Below are 12,348 nucleotides of genomic sequence, written 5' to 3'. Positions count from 1 at the left end.
TTCTATGTTTACCATTTAATTTGTTTTTAACACTATTTAACAAAAAAAAAAATAGAAGTGAATGTTTGCTTTTAGGGTTTTTCTCAATTTATATTTTTTTTATTAGAGTAGAATTGCATGTATGATAGGAGGATTAAAATAGTGGCAATACTTTTTTGAGATAAGTTGCATCATGATAAAGTCAAACTTTGACTTCTGGCCTATGTTCAGTCTACTTAGCTGATTATAACTCTAATTGGTCGGTCGATCAAGATAAGTGAATTCCTCCGTTTTTGCCCTTATTTAATTTTGAAAAACCGTTATATCATTTTAGTATTTTAGAAAATGGTTTTTCATGAGAGGTTATGGTCATTTGAGATTTACTATTCATATCATGTAGATGCATGTATTATTACAAACCGAATATAAAAACTAAAATGCATTACAAATAAAATAGTAAATGTCTTCTTCTTTGCTCCTTTGACTTCATGGAATGCGCTTGATTACGATTTTTATATCCTTTATGGCTTCCATCTTTAGTCCCTTTATGTGTGTGTTGAATTATATATTTGTTCACAAACTAAATACATACATAAAATGCTTGTACTTTGTCAACATCAAAATAGGGATCAGACTCAAAAAGTTAACAATAAATAATTTTAATGGAACATTATTTTTCATGTACAAAATAATTGTCATTGCAATACTTTGTGGGGTTTATTGACCTAATTGTCATAACTAAAAGTTTGATTACTTAATGAATTCAGTCAATAGTAAAGTGACCACCAAAATGATTTACTTCAAAATATTATTTGTGTTTGAGTCCACACATTGTGCCAGGCTCGAAAATGATTCTTGAAATTAGGATAGCTTCCCAAAAGGGGGGTGAATTGGGATTTTAAAAACTTTCTTTTAATTCCTTTTAAAAATACTTAACTTCTTTTATTGTTTAACCAATTCTTTGACTTGTTTGTTTAATTTTTCAAACACATAATAACTTGGTTTCTTTTATACAATCAACAATACAACTAGTTAAACATCCAATCTTCAACCACACTATCCAAACCAATCAAATACAATTAGAAAGCAAAACAACCAAGTCAAGATTAAGATAACTGCGTCACTATTTAAATTGATGAAAGCATTCAAGATTCAGCACTCTTGGAATATAAACACACTCCAATCAATATCAAACTTTAAATAATTTAACTTTTAGTTTTTGTTTGGTTTGCAGCCTTGTAGTGAATTTGAATCAAACCCTGTATTAATGAATTTGCTTTTTCAATATGATGTTCAATATAAAATCCAATGACTCTTTTCAAATATTTAGAACTCAAATAAACTCTTGGTAAATGTATCTTTGGGTGTTTAACCAAGTAACGTACTCTCGTATGGTTTCCGCAAAGTAAGGTTTAACCAACGTACTCCCTTTCGGTTTTTGCAATCCCAAATCAAAATTGAACCTTAAGTTTATTTAACTTCCAAATTACATAGTTTGTATGTTTATTAATTAAACCATCCACACAATTGTATATGTACTAAAAGTAAAGAGTAAGGGAAAGACAGAAGAGCACAAGATTTTACGAGGTTCAACTTCAACACAGCTTACGTACTCACCCTTGGAAAAACCACCAAAGATTTCACTAAACCTGTTCCGTTAACGAGTGAAACAAACCTTTACACACTCCTTTGTTAAGGCTAGAGCCCGCCTTCTCCAAGTGATATCCCCTCACTCGGTCACTTTTTCAAATAGACTAGAGCCCGCCTCTCTAAGCAATATCTCCTTGCTTAGCCAACGATCCAAACAATCCTTGAATTTGTCAATCTAAAAGATAAAAATCAAATAAATGTGTACAAAGAGCTTACTCCTCAAAGAGTTGATTAGTACTGTTGGCCTGGTAGTATGTCTATAGGGGGGTGAATAGACTTTCTTCGTTGATAAGATTACTTTCTACAAGCACAAAAATCTTACCAAGAGCAAGTGCATAAAATTGTTGAGTAAAAGGAAATGTAACAAATCACAATAACAATATGAATGAGCTAAGAGAGAAGAAAAGCTTAACACATTGATATTTACGTGGTTCGGCACCCCGCCTACGTCCATGCCTTGAGACCAACTCAAGGATTCCCAAAATCCACTAAAATCCTCCTTCGGGCGGAGAAGCCGATACACACTAGCTCACAAAGAGTTTCAACAAGGTGCTCACTTAGAGACACCCAAAAACAGCCCACAAAGAGCCTTTGTTTGCAAAAAGGTAAATGAAGATTATGTGTAAGCTTGAATACTTCCTTGAGGTAGTTAAACCAATAAACTCCTTACTCAAGATCCTCTGTCAATAGAGTGAATACAATACTAAGAGTAGCAAGAAGAGGGGAAGTGAGTTTGTGAGTAAACCCTAGAGATGACAACACCAATGAATGTTCTTCTTTCAATATGATTTCTCAAAGTGTTTGTAAAATGCCATTCACTCCTATTTATACATTGAATGGACGAGGGCAACGCTGGAGAGCTGTTGGGCATTTATGAACATAAGACAAGATTCAAAAATAGTCGTTCGCAACATTTAATGTTCGCTGCTGCCCGACGTTCGTCGACAAAGCCCTGTGTTCGTCAACGAGTTGCTGGTTCTGAATTCAAATGTCCCTCGGTATATTTTTGTCGACGAGAACCTGTGTTCTTCGACGAGGCCTTCATTTAATTCGTCGACGACGCCCTGTGTTCGTTGACGAGTTATGGTTCTGAATTCAAATGCCCCTCGGTATATTTTCGTAGAACCCTGTGTTCGTCAACTAAGTTTGCACTAAGCTCGTCAACGAAACCCTGTGTTCGTCGACGAGATCCTCCTTCTCCAATTTTTGTCCTTTTAAGTTTCTAAGAAGGTTCTTATCCATTTTGAGAGTTTTCTTTATATACTTAAAAAATGGCTTAACTAGTATTTTGTTGTGTGTGTGTGATGCGCCCCTTTTCTTGCTCTTTGTATTAAGTTTCACTTTATGTACAAGATATTTACAAGATAAAATCTCTCTTATTTTACATACTCATTTTTCAGATGACTTTTGTACATTTGTTGTATTGTTCATGAATGCTTTAAAAGACTTGTGCTTCTGGTCATGACATGAGTTGTTTTGACTACTTGTTGGTTCAGATGTCATTCTGTATACCTGAAACATATCTTAGAGAAACATTAGTGACCTTGAGAGCAACTAATGGGTTGATAACATCAAAACATAGTAGGAATGAAAGACCTTTAACTATTTGGTCTAACAAGTACAATTTACAAACTAGTATACTTCAAAGTAAATAACAATATCGTATTTTAACTTGAAGTTCATGGAAGTATATCACCAATTCATTCTTTCAATGATTGAAAGATTTCAAATTTGTAGCACAATTTCGGTGGAAGAAGATCAACAAAATCTTAGTTAAATTTGTGCACAAGGTATGAGTAAGAGAGCCTTTCAATGAAAAGAGCACTTGAGAGAGTTTGATGGCTAATTTTGATTCTTAGTTCTTGGTTCTTTATTTCAATGATCTTTGAGGCTTATTTATAGACTTTAAAAAGTATGTTACTTGATCCCGAAGTGACTTGGAGTATCCCCCAAGTTTTCATAACATTTAGATTTTAAAAACTAATTTTTAAAATTTTCCCATTGGAGGCCAAATTTTAAATTTCCGTAGGATCAGTTAGCTGGTCAAGCGGCTGGGAGGGTGTTTATGCAGGGTCAGCTGACTAGACAGGCGACTGGGTGCTTTTTGTCTCCCAAAGTTCAGTTCCATTAACTGGTCAGTCGGCTGACTGAACACAATTCATTCTGGTTAGCCAGTCAACCGACTGACCAGACAAATTCACTGTTGCTGACAACTTTGACCCCGCTTTAATATTTTAATCATAACTTTGTCTATATAACTCCAAATTTAACGTTATTTGTGTCAACAGAAAGCTAAGAGAAAATCCTACAACTTTAATGTTTAACACTTTTTAAAACAATGAGGTTTTGATAGATAAAAATACTCACCAATACAAATGTAGAAAAATTAACATAATTTGGAAAAATCCCACTTAAGTGATTTTCATTCCAAAAACAATTTTAACCTTTTTAAAACAACTTCTGACCTTATAAAAATATTTTCCAAATATGTTAAAAGGTATTTAGGTCCAAGTAATTAAGCTTAAGAGCTTCATGCATCTATATTGAATTTACTTGAAGTACTTGAAATTTCCTTAAGATTCTAAATCTTTCATCTCTTGAAGTCTTCATGCATGTTCATGCTTTGAGTCCATCATTTCTGCAAGCTTTCATATCAAGTTCATCATTTCATAGTCGTCAAACTTTAATATATCATCCATTCCTTTAAGTATTCTTTAAGCTTCATATGATCATGTTCCTTTGAAATATAAGTTTCAATTCAATCCTTGTGAGTACTTGACTTTGCTTTCACATATGCGAGATCTGAAATATCATCACTCATCAAATATGTTAAGTTCCACTTGTTTGTTAGCATCAAAATAGGATGTTAAGCCTTATAAGGCCAACAATTCTATTCCCTTGTTCTCCAAGCTCCTTTTTTTTTCTATATTTTCATATCTTTTTACCATATTTATTTTTGACAATTCGGGATGGTTTGAAAATAGTCCAGAAAGCCAAGAGCTCATTGTATGAACATAAGATTTTTCCTTTTTATTTAGGATTTTCCTTTTCTTTTTCTTTTTTTCTTTTGCCTCTCAAATTTATTTTTTTTTTTTTTTTTTGAAAATTTTGAATATATCTTCTGTGAATAAGTTACAATTTTATTTTAATATTAAAATAATAAAATAATAACAAACCTTAAATCCCACTAGATGAGATCAATTAAATGAATCATTTTATTTTTGTCAATTCACACGATTGAGAACATTTTTTCTACTAGTTTAAATATTATTAAATCATTTCATACTGCCTCATTTCATGTTATTATATGTCTCTCTCTACTCTTTCTGCAACCAATAATAATAACTAGTTCAGTCCTTTCAATTTCCAAATTCAAGTTAAAAAATTTCAATAGTAAATTTTGGAAATAATCTTTTCCTATCTATTTTTTGTTTTACAATAATAGATTTTGTTTCATAATATATCAAATGCTTGTGTCCAATTTATTTCTAAGAATATACATTTTACAAACCAAGCCTAACCTTACACCAATGCCAAACCAAATGCAAGATACTACAATTAACAATATTCAATCTAATCCTACACCATACAATTCAACCTTGCAAAAACCTTATTAAACTACTCAGGCTAAAGGCAAATATTGGAAGTTCTCTAAGCCACAAAAATAATTATGACAATTTTTACTTATCTCAAAACCCAAACGGAATGTCAAGTCCTTCTATCTTTACCTATTAAACTACTCCTAAAAGTCAAAAATATATTCATGGTAGTCCGCTTGTGACAAGTCTCATAATGATAATAATATTCTTACAAATATGTTTATTTTAAATTTAATTTTAAGGTGCCTCTAATTAACAAGATTAAATTATCACATAAATTTGCAAATCTCTTCTCTATGTAATATGCTTTAAGTTTTTGCCACTCCAATTAATTTTTCCATCTTTTAAGCTTCCTAAATACTACCTTTCTAATTCTCAATCTCTTAGTTTCTTTATTAATATTATTTGCCTTGACCGTTCCTATCCATCTACAATATATATAGACCCATGTCAAGAGAGAATTGTAACATACCTAGATGTATATTTATCTCAGTAGTTTAGTGATTCTTGTTATTCAAAAATATAATGGACTAAATGAACTTTGGTTGCTAGCCCAAATTTCTTGCTAGACTGTTATTTTATTTGAAATATATCTTGTAGATTTATCAAAGAGATTCATTATGGGATTATGTCGTTATAATGTAATTACATTAGATTGTCAAAGTCATTGAAACTGTTCAAGATTTGAAAATAAAGTTTGTAAATCCTTTTGGTGAAATAATTAAGAGTCATTTGCTGCATTTAAATGGGCAGCTAATCCATTTAGAAGATTTTCCCTAAAACATAGCTTCTCTCTTTGAATTTTTATGGACAAGTTATTTTGGTATAAATACACCCAGTTAAAGAGTGACGGTGATTACTTAGTCAAAATCTATGCAAAGTACTTCTTTGTTAGCTTTTTTGGTCAAAGTCTATTTATTTTTGCTTGTGTCTGATGAATCTTATTTGTTATAAAATCTTTATTTTTTCATGAATTATAAAGAAATACTACTTTTTATTTGTTATAGTCTGGATTCTTTCCTTACATCGTATAATTTTTTAGGAGAAAAATAAATAAAGATATTAAAAATTAAACATGTATTGATTAGGTGCGTAGAAAGGAAAAGTTTTTATACATGATAAAAGTGAATCCAACACATTTTATTTTGCAAAAATTGCAATAGCAACTTCCAACTATTACATTTTTAAATAATTAATAATTTAAATTAAATAAATAACTCAAAAATTAATTTGTCCATGTGCAATGCACATGTGCACTGACTAATTATATGTGATAAACATACTTAGAGACTAATGGTAATATTAAGTCTCATCACTATATCAATGAATTACTAAAATAGATAAAGCAGAGTTTGAATTTGGAGAAATTATCAGGTAAATGAAGTTTACCGCTTCGTCCATAAATTAATCCAATAAAGCAGCAAAAATTCATACACTAGATCACACAAGTAAACAATAATTATTTATCTTTCTTTCCAAAATAAATCAAAAATTCACAACGAATTTCCCTTCTTATAAAAATTACAAAAAAAAAAAAGCTATAATTAATTTTCCTTCCTAAAACAAATTAATGGTTAATCCAAATTACAAAAATATAAAAAATAATAATAATAAATTAAAAGTTAATTTTCTTTGCAACTAGTAGAGATACATTAAAGTAAGGGTATAATCAACTTTAAATGGTGGTTCGGTTATAGTCTAAACGGACAATCAAACCGAGATTATCGGGCTTGAATAATGTAATGGCGAGGCCGAACCGAGCCGAACCGAACCGAACCGGACCGGACCAAAAATCAAAATTTAGACTAAACAAAGACCAACAGTTTAGCAGTGTTTTATTTCTATTAAGGATTCTAAAACTAATCATTAACTTTTAACACTTGTGGCCCGTATGGGTTTCTTTATGTTAGAAGCAGGTCCGCGCCTTAGCCCATAGCCAGAAGGATTTGAAGTTGTCTTTCCTCACCTCACACTGTCATTTTATGAGGAGAGGAACAGAGGATTACTGGTTTATCTTTTCTGTTTAACCGAGGTGAGACAAGTTGAAGGGAGTAGGAAGTGCTGGTAGCAGCTTAGTGCTACAACAGCCTGACCATAGAAGCATTCACTCATTCCCCTCCCCACAGCCATGCTCCATAAGTTGCAGCTCACCGGAATCCTACTGCGATCGAGAGGGATTCTGCAGATCGGTCAAGGAGTGTTTGGACATTAATGCTGTCGTAATCTTACATGTTGTCGGCAAAGGACAAGACGACGGGGGTGAAGGACGAGGCTGCAAGGCCAACGACAATGGGGGACTGGGCAAGGACGAGACTAAGAAGATGGTGAGACGGTTTGATTTCGCTCGGATTTTTTATTTTTAGGTAAATAAAATAACATATTTTATTTTATATTAAAAATAAAATGTTATTATTTATTGATTATTTCTACTGAACTTATTATTGTTTTTTTTTTTTTTTTTAAATTGAACTTTAATTCTTAGTATGAAAAGTATCTATGTTTTATAAAATTTTATAGTTGGGCAAAAAAAATTTACAATATATTTTAAGTAATCATATGATAAATAATTTTTATAAATTTCTAAAAATTGAATAAATCTATTAGTTTGTCTATGGAAAAATAGCTTAGCAATTTTAAAACATTTATTACTAAATAAAAGATATTTTTTTTCCAATGAACATCCAAAAAGTCTACTAAAATGACTAAAATTGACACTTCAAATCCAATTCTTTTGTAAAATAATTATATGAATCATGGATTTTTTTTTTTTTTTAATATTTATGGGAAGGGAAATTAACAATGAACTTTTTTGGAAAGAAAGTTAATCATAGTTTACTTATGTTTAATATATGAATTGTCGCACTTTATTGAGTTAGTCATTAATGAAGTGGTAGACTCGATCAACCTAATAATTTCTCTTAAATGTGAACACTTAAAATTTATAATTATATGCATTTGTTGGTATGTAAACAACTTGCTTGCATTTTAATATTTTAACCCGCAAAAAAAAAAAAAAAGGGATTTAGTTTAAGGACTTGTGAAAAAATTAAGTCAAGAGCACCATATGAATGAATAGCTAGTATGGATAAACCAAAGTCTTGAATTTAAGCACTCATAGTTGTTTGTATTTGTTGGGTTTGCGATTGTGACGTCTTTGTGCACCTCTTGAAATGTGATTGATATGCCCCAAATATATCACCAATTATAAAACAGATTACCAAATCAACACCTACCATAAATCAAGAGAAGACTAAAGCACTACATTGATGAGAGCAGTTACAAGTCAGAGCGATTCATGCCAGCGCTGTAGTGATCATAAAGATCAGAGTGATTCACGTTATGTGTCATAATACACTCATAAATGGCATATCACCTAGGGTCAAACCTCGCCAATATAAAAGGGGACACCATGAAGAGGTAAGGCATCTCATTCTAACCCATTATTTTAATGTTGCATAAAACCTCTCAAGAAAATCCCTTACTAAGGCATCAGAGCGATTCCCCAGATTATACCTCGAGTCCTCCAAGTCATTCATACTTTCTTTCTTTTCAAGTGATCGTGATCAGAGAACACCTCAAAGGTCATTCAACTTTTCATTGAGCAACAATTGGCGTCATCTGTGGAAACGTTTCTGAGAAGTTTTGTAGGAACACAAACCAAGAAAAAAGAAAACAAAATAAATAAAAGAGAAGGAAAAGCAAGAAAGAATGGAGATGGTTTGGTTCAGCACCAAACTGTTGACGGTTTGAGGTCATCTTAGAAAATCGTCGACGGTTACAACAACCGAGAGCATTTTAAGTGTCAAACCGTCAACAGTTTCGTCAAGCTCAAGAAAACCATCGACGGTTTCCTGCGGGCCAGCTTGCCTAAAAATATAACTTAGGTCATTTTTCATTCAAAACTTCAAAACCTCTCTCTCTCTCTCTCTCTCTCTGCTAGGGTTTTGGTTCCCTCTTTTTCTCGCTCCTAAAGTCCCTCGAGGCTCCGGCTAGCCCTCCGATCATCTCCCTTGTCTTTCTTGGCTTGCCGACAGCCTTCTCCTTGCCGTATTCAGGAACTGAGGAAGGAGTTTTTCAGGAACAGATAAGGGGAATAGATTATGTCAGCTTTTTCTTAAATTTGAACAGATTAAACTCGAGTATATGAACTTGTGTATGTTATATATGATTTTCTAAATGATTCAGGCATATAAAACTGATAGTTTTACTTAATATACATATTTGGAGAAAAACCAAAGTGAGTAAGATTGATCATCTTCCTTTTCCTTATTAAACGGGTATTTTGATTTGAATAAAAATTATGAAAATGATCAGACCTAAATTTCAACAAAAATATATATTTTCCCGGGCAGTTTAGTATATCATGATTTATCAATTAAAATTCGTGTGGCATGAGAATTATTTATATGTTACTGCATAATTGAATTTGAGTTTTTGTGGTATTATACGATGGAAATGTGATTTATACTGATTGATGGAAATACTGGAAATGTGGTGAAAATGGTAAGAGTTTGAAATGACGGCTGAATGCCAAGATTAATATGACGGTTGTATGTCGGGGTTTTGATATGACGATTGTATATCAGGGTTTGATATGACGGTTGTATGTCGGGTTTGATACGACGGTTGTATGCCGAGTTTCAATGTGATGATTGTATGTCGGGTTTTGATATGACACGTTTTATACCAAATTACGAAATGAGTTATATAATAGTTTTTATTACTTAAATTGCATTATATGGTTTAAAAACCCTGAGGACCAGATGTGATGAGAGTACAGTACCGTAGCTAGTATGTGAGATAGTGCAACCATACTATTCTGGATAGAAGTGTTGCTAATGAAAAGTCGATTTGGTCACGAAAGGGTTGTGTACCCCCCTAGAGTCTAGACCAGGCTAGGTAGGCAAATCAGACTTGCAAACATGAGGTTTGACTTAGCCTAGTAGTAGGCCAGCCAAGGCTAGGGCCAGTCTTCCAACCGCACAACCCGATCGTGGGGGTTTATACATGATGATGTTGTATGTCCAAAATGAAGTTTTTTCTACGCATATATGTGAATTTATGTAAATGTGGTTAATTATCGAACTATTTTATATTATGAAAGAATTGTGTATTTTCCACTGTACAGGTGTGAGTTATATTGTATAAATGTCATATCAGTCAAATAAAGTAAATTAAAGAATGTGTTAAAGTTCAGTAAAACTCATGTTAGCCATACACTAATACTAATCTATTCCGTCTTACTCAGAAGTGTCTCACCCCAGTAAATATATAAATGTTTCAGGACCTACAGGAAACCGAGACTAGGAGCTCCAGGACGGTACCTAGACGATCTAGCCGGGAGTGGGCTTGGTAGGATACTATTTTGTTATGTTTAGTTGTTTTCGAACATTCTGGGTTGTATAATGTGTTAGCTTTACTGTAATCCCAAGTGGGGGTGAATTGGTATTTTAAAATTTATCCCCTAGGTCAATCCACTAACAACAGTATTACACAAGCCTAAGGTCAAACTAATGCGTATAAAATAAATTAGTATATATTTTTAGTAGAAATTAAACTACACTAGAAATTTAACCAAGCATGCACAATAAAGTAGTAAAAGCACAACACCAAAAAAGTTATCGAGGTTCGGAAAACTACCTACGCCCCCTTCTTGCCTAACAAGCACAAGGATTACACTATAAGCTTACTTAGCGGGTAGAGCGGCACCTAAACAATTAGGGCAATTAGCACAAGGCTAACCTCAATCTTTACATACAATCCTTACTGAGCTAGATTACTGCTCCCTCAAGCCACGCTTGCAATACAACAGAATTTCTCAATAACAAACTGGGTACGGTGATTATGCTTCTCAATCAAGCAGATATGTATCAAATGTAATCAATCAACCACACATCAACAGTATAGGAAATTGTAAACTCGTTGATGTGAATTTGTGCAAACAAACACTCAGTAAAGTATAATCACAAATATGCTCAAGAGTGTTCTAACAAGCTATTTCTTTGAAACAAAGTATAACAAATCTCAACAATAGATTAGGGTTTCAAAGATGCTAATCAAACATTCAAACCAACTCAAAATATTTTCCTCAATGAAATAAGCACAAGAGTTGTTTGAAAAAATTATAGCTTGTAAAATATTTTGCACACCAAAATATATAGTTATAGGAATCTTGCAATAACAATGCAAAGATCCTCAAGCTACTGAATTTTTCCTAACACTAGATTTATCAAATTAAATCTGTCAGTAAACTATTTGCTTAACTCTCCAAGATCAATAACAATCAATAACCAAAGTATTGAGAGTACTAAACAATGTAGAACAAAGCAATAGCACAATAAGCACTCTCACAATACTGGGATTAATCAAAGGAATGAGTGTATGAGAGGATTTGAAGAAGATTGAGCAAAATAAGCTTTTTGAGTTAGAGAGGATTTTTGTTAATAATTTCTCTAATCTCTTACTAATTTGCACAAATGAGACCCTATACATAGAAGTAACCCAAACTATGACCATTAAGGACTCATAGGGTATTATTAGAATTGTTTAAAAGTCATTTAGAAAAAATAACCTCATTTAACCAATTTTAACCCCGGTAAAAAATAAACAACCGAGAGTTTTTGAGTGGCTAAACCACGGTTCGGTCGACCGAACAGACTTAGTTAAAAAAGGCACTTTTGATCATTCGGGTGCCCGAATCAGGGCTCGATATGCTAAACCAAGGCGATTTCATTCTGTTTGCGTTTCGGTTGCCTGGTCTATCATTCGGTTAACTAAACTCATGTGTTTGGTCACCTAGGGCCATTTTGAACGTAAAGTTTAGCTGGCTAAGTTGGTAAAAAGGGTCACCTCTGCAGTTCGATCGCCCGTGGATGGTGTGTTCATTTCAATTCAGTTTTCCGAACTCAAGTCAACATGTTGACCGGTCCACGATTCAGGCGCTCGAGTTGTTTTGAACACAACGGGTTCAATCACTCGACCTCTTACAATTTTGCCTATTTAGTCCAATTCATTTCAATTCTTTCCCCTGATAGTGTAAGTGATTATGGAAACTATCTTGTTGTAGGAATTGGTGTATTCCCAAGAGGGGGTGCATTGGAATTTTAAAATTTATTCCTAG

Source organism: Malania oleifera, chromosome 12 (assembly GCF_029873635.1).
Source record: "Malania oleifera isolate guangnan ecotype guangnan chromosome 12, ASM2987363v1, whole genome shotgun sequence".
Lineage (NCBI taxonomy): Eukaryota > Viridiplantae > Streptophyta > Magnoliopsida > Santalales > Ximeniaceae > Malania > Malania oleifera.
The sequence above is the reverse complement of the archived record's forward strand: the minus strand, read 5'-3'. Positions refer to the sequence as shown.